The sequence below is a fragment of the Nicotiana tabacum genome, chromosome 16, assembly GCF_000715075.1.
Source record: "Nicotiana tabacum cultivar K326 chromosome 16, ASM71507v2, whole genome shotgun sequence".
Classification (NCBI taxonomy): domain Eukaryota; kingdom Viridiplantae; phylum Streptophyta; class Magnoliopsida; order Solanales; family Solanaceae; genus Nicotiana; species Nicotiana tabacum.
The window spans coordinates 141,357,196-141,368,215 of NC_134095.1; the positions used below are offsets into that span (position 1 = coordinate 141,357,196).

Genomic DNA, 11,020 nt, shown 5'->3' on the forward strand with positions numbered 1-11,020 from the left:
CAATTTTTAGGAAATAATGTAATACAACAATCGTCCGGAATACAATATTGGACAGAAAATAAATACAAAAGACTGAAAGAGACTCTGCTGGTTCCGGGCCGTCTTGAGAAGTGCAGCTCACCTATGTCTCCGCTTCTACTATGCTGCTACGCCCACTAGGCCACTAGAGATGCATATGGATGTACAACAAAAATGCACAGAAGTGTAGTATGAGTACGAAAACAACGTGTACCCAATGAGTATCCTGTCAAATCTCAAAGAAGTAGAGATGAGAGGTCGACTTCGACACTTACTAGTGGTCCAATAATGTTGTCTCGATAATATAGTAAATCGGTGATCTTTATAAATATGATTATAATTCAATGGAATGAAGCAAGTAAGAAATCCTTTCTTCTATAGAAAATTTCCAAATTCCCTTTTTTCGTTTATACAAATATTTTCAAACCGGGAAGAGGCAATAACAATTTCAATAAGTTTCAAGGCAAGCAATACAAGCATGCGCAAACCATGTCGAGGTCGTACGGCCCAATCCAACAGAAATGTAAAATGTGCACTGGCGAGGGTCGAACGGCTCGAACAATAGATGCATCTATTACCCCTCTCGCGCATCATGCACGCGACGCGGTCAACATAAGTAAACAAATACCCCGCTCGCGAATCATACATGCGACGCGGGCATACATAAATACACACAGTCAAACAGCCAATTTAGAGTTAATCGGGGAATGTTTATTCCAATAAAAGCCAATTCTCTTTTAGTGAATTAAGAAAAATGAAGTTTAATCCTTTTGGAAATTCATTTACCAATTTGATAAGATTTAAGCAATTCAAATATCAATAAGATTACAACTATTCCAAGTATAGCATGCTTTTGGGTCCTAGACTACCCGGAATTAAACATAATAGTAGCTACACACGGACTCCCGTCACCTCGTGCGTACATATCCCCCACAAATAGGAGCACATAACCAATTATTTCACCTATGGGGACATTTCCTTCTTACAAGGTTAGAAAAGAAACTCACCTCGCCCCGAAGATCCATAACCGGCATTCCACGCCCTTCCGAAGACTCGAATCGATGCAAAAATGCTCCAAATCTAGCCAATAATTATGCAAATTCATTAATATATGCTCATTTACTCATTACAATCCAATATATAGCAATTCCTAATACTGATCGAAAAGTTGACAAAAATGCCTTCGGTCCAACGTGCCCGGATTCCGAAATTTTTCGAAGATAAAGTTTACCCATGAATTCACGAACTCATATATGATTTTCTCCTAATTCCATACCCAAAATCGTGGCCAAATTCCAAGAATATCAATTTTCTAGGTTTTCCTTCAAACCCTAAGTTTCTACCAATTTTCATGCTCAAATCCGTACATAATCAATGTATATAACTCAAGATAGGTGGGGATAACTTACCTTGTCGTTGATGATGAAAACCCCTGACTTTAAAATGAAGGAAAATGGCCAAATCCCGACTTTAAAACAAAACACTGCCTCCAGCACTTTCCGCACCTGCAGTCACTTGACTGCTTCTGCGGTTCCGCAGGTGCGGCCACACTACCGCATCTGCGCTCCTTCTCAGGCCCCCTTATTTCTGCTTCTGCGCCTCGTCTACCGCAGGTGCAGTCCCGCTTTTGTGGAAACCTGGCCACTTCTGCGGTCTCTTCGCTCCGGACCCAAAACCATATATGCGTCCTCCTAGCCGCTTCTGCGGCTCCGCACCTACGGCCAAACCCTTGCAGGTGCAGTTACACCAGATACCAGCAACTTCAGCCTTTCCAAAATTCCATTTTCGATCCGTTAGCTACCTAGAATCCACCCGAGGCCCTCGGTACCCCAACCAATCACACCAACCTGTCCCAAAATATATTACGGACTCGCTCGAGGCCTCAAATCATATCAAACAATGCTAAAATCTCGAATCGACCTCCAATCCAAGCTTTATGAACTTTAGAATTTCAAACTTCTACTTTGATGTTTAAACTTATCAAATGACGTCCAATTGACCCCAAATTTTGCACACAAGTCATATTTGACATTACGGACCTACACCAACTTTCGGAATTGGATTTCGACCCCGATATCAAAAAGTCCACTTCCGGTCAAACTTCTCAAAAACCTTCAAATTTCTATATTTAGCCAAAAGACTCCAAAATGACCCACGGACTTCCGAATTCACTTCCGATCACGCTCCCAACACCAGAATCACTATACGGAGCTACCCCCAGACTCGGAATCCCAAGTGGACATCGATAACACTGAAATGCACTTCAAGCCAAACTTATGAAATTTCTTCCAAAATGCTAACTTCCACAATAGGCGCCAAAACGCTCCCCCGGTCATCCAAAATTCGATCCGGGCATCCGTCCAAGTGCGAAATCATCATACGAACCTGCGGGAACCTTCAGATCCTGATTCCGAGGTTGTTTACTCTGAAATCCAATCTTAGTTAATTCCTTCAACTTGAAGCTTCCAAAATAAGAATTCTCTTTCCAAATCAACTCTGAACTTACCGAAATTTAATTCCGACCACGCATACAAGTCATAATGCCTGAAATGAAGCTGCTCATGGCCTCAGACCGTTGGACGACGCGCTAGAACTCAAAACGATCGGTTGGGTCGTTACAAACCAATTGTTGAATATCTTGCCATTTCCCATGCATTTGATCTACTGCGATTACCAATTAAATTCTTATGTTCCCTGCAATCATGAATATTTCAAGATCAATTATATCATTAAAAAATGAAGTATAGAATAAGTGTTATATAATTTATCTTACTCGATAAACTTTTCCACTTGTTCATCTCCAGTATTGAACAGAGCATATCGATATGCTTCATAACATAACTGTGGATCCATGAGAAAAGTATTTTTCTTCTTACTTTCAATTGGATGGCCTATAACAAAGAATATAGATGACAAGTGTTTAAGGCACTCATCATCTACAATTGGGTATCTACTAAATCTTGTCTTCACGTTGTCATGTAGGTATCTTGAACAAAAAATCAAACACTCTTCTGCCAAAAATCCCTCTGCTATCGATGCTTCTGGACAAGATCAATTACGAACAAATGCCTTGTATTTACATAGGTTCCTCTCAATGGGATACATCCAACGAAGATGAGCTGGACCCCCAAGCTTAATTTCATTCACCAAATGAATAGGCAAATGTGGCATTATATCGAAAATGTTGGATGAAAAATCTTTTCAAGCTCACAATTTATTTCAACAATTTCAGAGTTCATTTTTTCAAGATCTCTTCGCCTTATGACCTTACTACATATGGCTCTAAAAAAATTACCCAACCTAATCAAGGCCAATGAAACACTCTTGGGCAACACCTTTCTAACAGCAACCTGGAGCAAGTAATACATTATAAAATGAGCATCATGACTTTTGTACCCTGATATTTTCATCTCCTTCACTTGCACGCATTATGAAATATTTGAAGCACAACCTTTTGGTAACTTGGCATTTTTTATGACGGTACAAAATAAACTTTTCTGTTTTGGTTTCATGTAGAAACAGGCTTTAGCCAAACTCATTGTTCCATCATCATCTTCTCTTGGTTGTAACTTCTCTCGTATCCCCATTTCTTGTAAGTCATAGCGAGCATTTACATGATCCTTTGACTTTTTTTTATTTCCAATAAAGTCCCAAGCAAACTGTCACATATATTTTTCTCGATGTGCATCACATCAAGATTGTGCCTCAATTTGTTATGCACCCAATATGGCAATTAAAAAATAGATCTTTTTTTCCACGGACCCTTATTATCCTGAGGTCTTTTCTTTTTGCCCTTTCCAAAAACATTGTTGAATTCAAGCAGATCTTGAAACACTTCTACACCCGACAAAGGAGTATGTGCAGGTCTATGTTCCTCCTTACCATCAAATGACTTCTTATCTTTCCGCAAAGGATGATCATGAGGCAAAAATCTTCGATGGACCATGTAACACATCTTATGACTGTGTTTGAGATATAGAGAGCATGTGTCATAATTACAAGTGGGGCATGCCAACCTCCCCTTGGTGCTCCATCCTGAAAGCATAGCTAATGCTGGAAAATCACTAATTGTCACGACTCTAAACCCGAACCCGATCGTGATGGCGCCTTTTGTGAAGACAAGGTCAGCCGACACTTCCCATTTTCAATTATTAACAGTTAAGCATTTATAAAACAGTCTAAACGCGATAAAATAAATCCGAAATAGCAGTTAATATCATAAATATGCGGAAGAACATCCATACACAATCCTAACCGGGGTGTCACTAGTCATGAGCATCTATAAGTAAAAATACAGGTAGACTAAATCCATAAACCAGTACAAATGTCTGAAAGGAAATAGAAATGATAAAGAGTAGAGACACGGGGCTGACGATGCCAGGCAGCTACCTCGTGAACTCCGAATGTCCGCCTGAAGCTGGAGATGATCAACACTCGGGAGCGGGACCAGCTACGCCTGAATCTGCACATAGGGTGCAGGGAGTAATGTGAGTACTCCGATTCAGTGAGTAACAAATGTAAATAATGACTGAAAGTAAGAAAACACGTTAGGCACACAACAATTTTTTTTAATGAAACAGTAAAACATCATTTAAAAATAGTAAATCAGTCAAAAGATAAGTAAAAATCCTTTTTCAGCAAGTAAGCATTTAATTGACAGGCAGTTAAGGAGAAATAAACAAGTAAAGGTTCGCCCCTCAGGCACTGTATCAATAAAACTGTCCCTCGGGCAACATCTCAGAACAATACAAGCCCCTCGGGCTCAATCTCACATCACAATGGGTACCCACGCTCACTGGGGGTGTACAAACTCTGGGAGGGGGCCCTTATGGCCCAAGCGCAATAACAAGCCATCTCGTGGCATCATAAATAGGCTCTCGGCCTCATATCAATATCAAGCCACCTCGTGGTGTACATATCTTAGGCCCTCGGCCCAAATCAATATCAGTGTTTTCTCACAATATAGGCCCTTGGCCTTACTCAGTCATAAATCCTCACAAGTCGTTCGGGCAATAATAAAACAGTGTTTCTCAGCCCAAACATTATTGAAAATATCCTTTTAAGTGTTAAAACTGAGTAAAACATGGCTGAATATGGAAATAGTGTAAAATAACATGACTGATTTCAAGTAAATATTCAAAAAAGGTGAGGAAATATTAATATAAATCCCCGAAGGGCTCAAATAGATGGCACAAGGCCCAAATATGGCATTCAGCCCAAATCATGATGATATCTAATAGATTTCAGTCAAATACGCGGTAAAATCATCAATCGGGATGGACTAAATCACAATCCCCAATAGTGCACGATCCCGCGCTCGTCATCGAGCGTGTGTCTCACTCCAATATAGCACTACGATGTGCAATCCGGGGTTTCAAACCCTCAGAGCATCATTTACAATCATTACTCATCTCAAACCGGCTAAATCTCTAGCTTGTGACGCCTTTACCCCTCGAATTAGCCTCCACGCACGTCGAATCTATCCAAAATCAGAACTAGGACGTCAAAATATGCTAAGGGAATGAAGCCCAAGCAAAAATAATCATAAAGGGCACAAATCCCGAAATTACCAAAACCCGACCCCTGGGCCAACGTTTCGAAATTCAGAAATTTCACATCATCGGGTTCCTTATCTCCCCACGAGTTCATACATATCAAAAGTTCTCATATACGACCCCAAATGGTCCTCCAAATCCCCAATCAAAAGTCCAAATTTCCAAGCCCTAGTTCTTCAATTTTTAGCTTAAATTCCATCATTTTCTAGGTGGATTTCACATAATAATCGAGTTTTAAGTCCGAGATTCTTACCTTCAAGTGATTCCCCTTGAATCCCTCTTCAATCTCCATCATAAATCTTCAAAAATGATCCACTATGGAAGAAATAAACCCAATCCTCGCGGACAAGACGAGTTTAAAAACCTTCTGCCCAGACATATTTTCCTTCATCGCGATCGCGGAACATCCCTCGCGATCGCGAAGAACAAATCTTCAGCTCCCAAAATTTCTCTTACGCGAATGCATCAATAGCCCTATGAACGCGATGCCCAGGCGACTGACCCTAATCGATCGCGGACATCCCTCCGTGTTCACAATGATCAAAAATCCAGTTAAGCCCCAGGTCCATTTAACTCTATGCGAACGCGACCACATTCCCGCGTTCGCGATGAATAACCTCTCCATTCTATGGGATCGCAAGCCAACCTTCGCGAACATGAAGAACCACTGGACGACCTCCTCAAAACTTCTATGCGATCGCAGGACTCCCTATGCGATCGCGAAGGGCAAAGTTCTGCAACAGCTGAACCTGCAATTTCTGCAATCTTTTCAACTTCAAAATGATCCGAATGACCACCCGAAACTCACCTGAGTCCCCCAGGACCTCAACCAAAGGCACGAACACATCCTAATACCTTATTCAACCTTGTTCCAATCATCAAAATACCTCAAACAACATCAAATCACCCAAAACACATCGGATTCAAGCCAAACTTTCCAAAATCTTCCAATTTCTGCTTTCGATCAAAAACTCAACCAAACCACGTCCAAATGACCTGAAATTTTGTACACACATCCCAAATGACACGACGGGGCTACTGTAACTCTTGAAATTCCATTCCGACTCCTATATCAAAATTTCACCTACCAACCGAAAATTGCCAAAATATCAACTTCGTCAATTCAAGCTTAAATCTTCTCTACATCTCCAAAACTCATTCCGATCGCGCTCCTAAGTTCCAAATCACCTCCCAAAGCTAACCGAACCATTGGAATTCAAATCCGAGCCCTCTAACTCACAAGTCAACATCCAGTTGACTTTTCCAACTTAAACTCACTCTAAAGAGACTAATTGTCTCAATTCCTTATCAAATCCTTTCCGAACCCTAACCAATCAACCCGATCAGATATAAAAACATAATACAAAGCAATTAGAAGTAGAAATGGGAGAAACGAAGCGATAACTCGTGAGACGACTAACTGGATTGTCATACTAATTGTCCACAACAAGGCTGCATGCATTTGAAATGTTTGCTTTGTCTTAGCATCATATGTTTCTATCCCAGTTTCCTATAGTTCCTTCAATTTGAAATAAGTGGTTGTAAGTACACATCTATATCATCTCCTAGAGATGAAGGACCTGGAATGATCATTGACAACATGATATATTCTGGCTTCATGCAAATCCATGGTGATAAATTATAGTTCATTAACATGACAGGTCACGTGCTATGAGAAATGCTCATGGTTCGAAATGGGTTGAAACCATCACTTGAAAGACCCAACCTAACATTACGTGGATCTTTGGAGAAGTCAGGATGTAGAGAATCAAAATCCTTCCAAGCTTCTCCATCAGTGGGTTGCCTCAAATTCTCATCATTAGGTCGTTCATTAGCATGCCATCTCATTGCAATAGCTGTTTCAGGACACATGAATATCCTCTGAAGCCTAGGCTTCAAGGGAAAGTACCTTAAAACCTTTACAGGAACTTTAGAACTTGTATTAGTCAAGGCACGATTAGAACGTTTCCATCTAGAAGACCCACAAATAGAGCAATTATCGGTCTTTGCATTGTCATTCCAAAATAGCATGCAATCATTAGGGCATGCACGTAATTTATCATAATGAAGACCCAAATCTTTTATCATATTTTTAGCCTTGTTGAAAGACTCTGGCAGCTTAGCAAAGGGAAATGCCTCTTTTATCAACTCTAACAAGTCTGAAAAGGCTACATTACTCAACTCATGCAAAGACTTAAACAAGTACAACCGGATGGTGAAACTCAGTTTATTGAAGTTTTCACACCCTGGATATAATTATTGTTTTCCTTCCTCTAATAATTTGAAAAATCTCTTAGCATCTTCAGATAGAGCCTCTCTCATCCCTTCTTCTTATACCGGCTCACCTTCTACATTTCTGAATGTATCATGAAGTAATCCATCAATATCATCACACATGTTAGAACCTTCATTATTATTGCTTTGACGAGGTGTAATTCTAGAGGAAAATCCTTCACCATGGAAAACCCATTCGGTGTAACCATCAACAAACATTAACAACCAAGTGATCCTCCACCACATTTCTATAATGCCAATAACGATTAATGTATTTTTTGCAAGGGCATAATATTTCATTTCCTTGGGAAGCTCATTCAAATGCCTTATCAAGGAAATCATTCACTCCAGGGATCCGTCCATCTTAAGAGATACATCCAATTTTTATCTATATTATCCATGAAAATCCTATACGATAAAAGTAAATCAACAGAATTAACTCAATAAACCAAGGTACATACTAATTTGACTTTGACCAAAGCTTAAAGTGGATGAACTCAAGGAGTTACAAATAGTAAAGCATAAATTCTGAGCACCGTCTGTTGTTATTAGTGTTATTTTGAATGTTCAAACGATTCAAAAATGTTCTTACTATTGGATATACATCAGCAAGCATATTACTGTAAATGGATTTACTTGGTATACCTACAAATATGGCAGTTGGTGATGGTGTCATGTTTGGTAGTATGAGCCATGGTGTATCTTTTTGTTACCAATCTCACGTTACTTCGGTCCTTTACTTTGCTTTCCTTCTAAACATTTCCATATTTCCATACTTCTATTATAGGAGAAATGCAGCAGACCTCTCTTAATTTCTTAATTGCTAGGACTTCTAGATGATTGACTTTATACGTCGTTTAACCCATTTTTCATACTTATAACGACTATGATTCTGCTATAGCAATGTTTCCAGTAATGATATGTTCCTACTTGTTCTGTGCATATACCTGAAACTTTTATTTGTAAAACTGAAGCCATTTCCTTGTAGAAATCAATATCGCTGTCATAACAATGATATGCATTTTCAAAAGTTACTTAAAGCAGCTAATTTGTTGAGATTCAAGATACATGAAATCCTAGTTTAAACCCAAAATAAAAGCATAAAATTATAAACCCTCTTAATCAAACAAACTCGGATCCTCAAACCCCCAATAATTCAAATCATCCTACAACATAGAAGTTGGAGAGCACTCAACCAACAATTATATAAGAAAACCCCAAAACTGAACCCTAATCCGAGGAGTAGCCTTGAGAATGGAGAAGGAAGAAAATACAGAGAAAATTAAAATTATAAAAAATCTTAAATAAGAAGTATACAAGTACACTACCAGCAAATTCAATTATCCAAAATTTAAATTAAAAACTACTTACCAATAACAATTTTTTCCTTAGCTACCAACAACAATTTCTCCTCAGCTACCAATAATGATTTCTTCTTACACTACCAGTAAACAAAGAATTCTACAGTTCGACAAATCTGCTGTTGAGAAATTGAAAAAACAATCGGAAAAAACCATGAGAGATGTAGTAGCAGTATACAACCCTATTTACCCAAATACAACCAAATCTACAACTATAGAGAGCTACTAATCACTATGAAAATTAAACCCCATTAGAAGGTAAAATCAAGAATTTGTAAAGAAAGCTCATGAAATATGAAACACATGAAAGTAACGAAAGTGGTTGTTCAAGGAGTACCTATTTGTATTGTTATTTCAGTTGCAAACTTTGACTTTCGTCTTTTCCCAATTTTTGGCTTCAAGCAGTCGAATAGTCGAGCAGTCGAGGTGAATTTGGGTTTAGCTTTCCCTTCAAGCAGTCGAGAAGTCGAGGTGCGATTTGGGAATCAAAGCAACCGGATTTCAAGCACTATAAAACCATCCAATATTTCATCCATAAAGTTTTTCTGGGAAATTTTCAGATCTAAAACATTAACTCAAACCCAATTTTCAGATCTGGGTACTTTTTCTTATGGTATGGCAAAGAAGACAACAAGGCTTTGGGAATATCGATGGAGTTTTGGAGGTTTGGTGGGTATTGATATTTGGGGACTTATTAGGAGAGTTAATACGATATAGAATATAAATTATAATTTTATATTTATATTTGAGATTTAATTAAAACTAAAATGAAATAAGGATTGTTATTGGCGGGTTTAGCAAAATTTAGGAGGAAAACTAAAGAGGAGAAAATAGACCGTTCCAATAAAAAAAAAATTCCAAATAACCGTTACCATTGACAGGTCTATTAGGCCGCCTTACAAAACTGTTGCGAAAAACATCTATGGCCACGGTTAAACTACAATTGTAACGGTTTGATATCTAAAGTGTGCTGCTATCATCCAACTTCTATTGTAACGGTTGTAACCGTTGTTATAGCAGTTCTATGGCAACGGTTCTATAACCGTCACAAAGAAAAACGGTTGCAATAGGCCCATTTTCTAGTAGTGTTAGGCACGTATATCCTCCGTGATAATTAAAAAGATGTTGTTACTATTTGTAAATATTGTTTTACCTTAATAACTATTTTTATTACTACCCAAAAGTAGTAAAAGGTCATATAACTGCATTATTTTTACTACATAATGTCAAACTAATTGTTCGGATAGACCCTAACAAAGAAAATCACTACTAATATATTATATAAGGATAATAGTATATAGTACTTTTCGCAAAGCGAATTTAATTGAACTTTTTTTTATTTTAGAAAAGAGTAATTTTGTGAACCTAGCCGATAAATAATTTTGGTGTGAGTAGTTTGTTTTATCACCGTTTGATGCTGACTCATTTACTAATTACTTTGAAGTTTTAATTACTCGCCGAAGGAATTGACTCCCAATAGAAAAAGGTTTCTCTCCAATATTACGATTATATCCTACATAGTTGTTTTATGGAAAAAATATTTTAAGACTATTTTGGTAAACTAATATTGTATTCATGCTTTTATAATAACTTGTCTCTATTTACGTGCTTTGCACGTATATCTCAAGTAAAGAATTATAATTTGTACAAAAGATAATAAAATATTAATTGTCAAATACAGCTCATTAACTTGAAGATGCACAACTTTTACCAAATTGATTTATCTTTTTTTGTGAACATAGGCTCTCCAGCAAAATTGAGAGAACAATTAGAGAAAGTATGTGGTAATAACTGTTGAAGTTTGGCAAATTT

General features: G+C 38.1%; 1 long non-coding RNA gene across 2 annotated transcripts; it reads right to left on the bottom strand.

Annotated features, from left to right (window-relative positions):
- Positions 1-4,212: 4,212 nt before the first annotated feature.
- On the bottom strand, positions 4,213-9,893 carry LOC107797320 (uncharacterized). 2 transcript variants are annotated; one of them, XR_001650665.2, is made up of 3 exons: positions 9,546-9,893; positions 9,219-9,324; positions 4,213-4,480 (listed from the first exon to the last, which is right to left on the bottom strand). It is a non-coding gene; the product is annotated as an uncharacterized LOC107797320 (long non-coding RNA). The 2 variants fall into 2 exon arrangements; XR_001650664.2 differs by having other exon boundaries at positions 9,219-9,327.
- Between the last annotated feature and the right edge of the window lie 1,127 nt (positions 9,894-11,020).